Source organism: Fukomys damarensis, unplaced genomic scaffold (assembly GCF_012274545.1).
Source record: "Fukomys damarensis isolate Sample0158 unplaced genomic scaffold, DMR_v1.0_HiC HiC_scaffold_39, whole genome shotgun sequence".
Taxonomy (NCBI): domain Eukaryota; kingdom Metazoa; phylum Chordata; class Mammalia; order Rodentia; family Bathyergidae; genus Fukomys; species Fukomys damarensis.
This window is the reverse complement of record NW_022900951.1, coordinates 16490881-16493580: the sequence shown is the minus strand read 5'-3', so window position 1 is coordinate 16493580 and position 2700 is coordinate 16490881. Positions and strand designations below refer to the sequence as shown.

At 35.6% G+C, this 2700-nt stretch overlaps 1 non-coding gene across 1 annotated transcript; it reads left to right on the top strand.

Annotated features, from left to right (window-relative positions):
* The first annotated feature begins 372 nt into the window (after nucleotides 1-372).
* On the top strand, nucleotides 373-497 carry LOC117284861. The gene has a single exon (XR_004515931.1). It is a non-coding gene; the product is annotated as a small nucleolar RNA SNORA25 (small nucleolar RNA).
* Nucleotides 498-2700: the final 2203 nt, after the last annotated feature.

The following is a 2700-nucleotide window of genomic DNA, read 5'->3' as shown; positions in this document are numbered from 1 at the left end:
CCCCCAAGCTTCCAGAAATGGTTGCACTCCAGGTAAATTTTTAGCTCTGTAATCTGTAGTTTATTCAACAAATTTATATTTTAAGGAATATATTTTTTCATTTCAAAGTACTGTAAGTCAATTCTTTTTTTTTCCAAGTATGGCTGGTCTTTATGGGTAATGCCTTAATATTTTATGTTTTTCTTTTTGTTGTTTGTTCGTTTTTGAGACAGAGTCTCACTATGTAGTTCAGGCTGGCCTTGAACTCTCTATGTAGCCCAGGCTGGCCTCAAATTCAAGGCTATCCTCCTGCCTCACAAGGTTACAAGCAGGGATTACAGGCAGATGCTACCACGCCCAGCCCCTGATATTTTATCTTTTTAAAAAATTACTAGGTAATTTTAAAGAGGACTTGGGCTGTGAATCACAATTTCTTAATACTATGACCAAAGATTGAATTTCTCCACAGGATTCCACAGTCATTCAACAGTGCTATGTTTTCCTAAGGAGGTACGAGATTCAGAAAAAAAATTATGTGTGGACAAATTTCATAGTATACATTTAATAATCTCATCTGAAGGACTTGAGGGTTTTATCCAGCTCTTTGCTGTGTTTGGCTGCCTTTCACTAACAGTGGCATGTAACCTTATGCTTTTTTTAAAATGGTGAGTTCATATTTAGCAGGGCTTTATCTGGATGAATCTTTCATGGCTTGGGGTTAGGGGTGTGACTTCCTAAAAGATTGTCATTTGCTTCTGCCCAGGGAATCACTGCATGGTGACCATTTTTTACATTCATTTTATGAGATGCAGTTTACTGGTGCTTAAAGGGAGTATCTATTTGAATTACAAATTCAGCTGAGAGCAGAAGGTCCCAGTCTTTCAAATGAGGGCCAACAGAACAGAATGGTTGTCTTCACTGTATAGACTGAGATCTGAGTAGAATTTGCTTCTGTTCTACCCTTTTATTGTGGCAGAGCCCTTTGAGAATCATGGATTTAAAAAGTCATATCTTTCTGGCTTTGCCCTGGCCTGAAGTGTATTTGTTCCCATTTGGCACTTAAAACTCAATCCCCTTGGTTGCAGAAAACAGACAAACCTATCTCCACTCAACTCTGAGCAGCAGAAGATTCAATTCCACCCTTACAAGTCTGCTTTTTTCAGCCTTCCTCTTCATTTTTGGTTATTGGAGGGAATTCCTTTAATATCTTTTTATCTCAGCTTGTATTTAAAATGGATATTTGTTACATTTAATCCATTAGTTCTCGTTTTGTTGTTGTTGTTGTTGTTGTTGTTGTTGTTGTTTTACATTGGCATGGTTAACAGTACCCGATATACTGCATTCTAAGAACTGGATACTCACATTTGATTTGATAGCTACAAAGTGAAAGATCTCCTATTTTTTGCCTTTATCCATTATTCAAGTCTTAAGAGATTTTTTCACACATTTTGTCCTCAAATAAAATACTCAAAAATGAAGCCAGGAATGGTTTCTCACAGTTCTTTTCATTTCTAATAATGCTTTGCCTAGCAGGGCTCCAGATGATTTGATAAAAAATAAATTATTTAAAAATATTTGGGTTGAGCACAGTCAAAGCAACAAATTGATTAAATGCAAAACTGAGGGGCTGGGGATGTAGCTCAGTGGTGCTGCACCTGCCTGGCAAGCACAAGGTCTTGAGTTAGATCCCCGGTACCAAAAAGAAAAGCCAAAAAAAAATGAATATTACAAGATTAATTTTTCAAATATTGATAATTTGACATACATTCAAATATTTAAATATTTATGGATGTAAATAGAATATTGAATGAGACATATATGGTGTCTCCCTTTATGGAGACCACAGCACACTGTGGATTTACAATCCTTTATGCATTTTAAAGCATACTTGCTAGAAGTCTGAGTCTTCACACCCGCTTTTTATTTATAGTTTATTTTTATCTACTTGCTCCTGCTATGCTACTTTGTAAATGCCTTACTGAATTGTCTCTAGCACTAAATACATTGTCTGGAAGTGAATTAGCATAAGAATTAACATTTATAACAGCCAGTCCATGTTTTTATAACTTCTATGCAACCTAAGATAATTGCATACTTTTGAAAAACATTTATACAAATAATTTTGTCTGGCTTCTCATTTGCCTTTTCATCCTTTAAAAAATTAATTTCCAAACATCAGTGTTCATTTACTTAGCGTGTTTTTACCATCTTTGCACAAACATTTAAAAGTTTCCTTAGCCGTATTTGACATTATGTAACCAGATTTTGTACGATGTTTGCTGTCAGGATTGACGCTGTAATTAATACAAAGTACATGAAACCACAGTGTGAATGCAAGGACAAGCAAGTTTAACATTGCTTACAATGCTGGCCTGAGGCAGATCAAGCTAGCGCCTGCCTTGCTGATAGATGGGAGACAGAAATCTCTCCCTGGATTTTAAGACAGAAAAAATTAGAACTAAAAAGTGATCCTCATATGACTGTAATGGGCTATGGGCCATTAGTAATCAATGTTGTCATTTGTAGTTTGAGTTCACTACAAAAATAAATAAAACCTCAATTTTCTTCCATGAATGGCTACTTTTCCAGCTGATACACAGGCCCTCAATTAACAGGGAATTTTAAAAGTAAATAAAGGGATAAAAATAATTCCTATTCTGAAATTGTGCACAAATGCTCAGAAGTACACGAAACATTGCAAAAATAACCCCATGGTGTTAA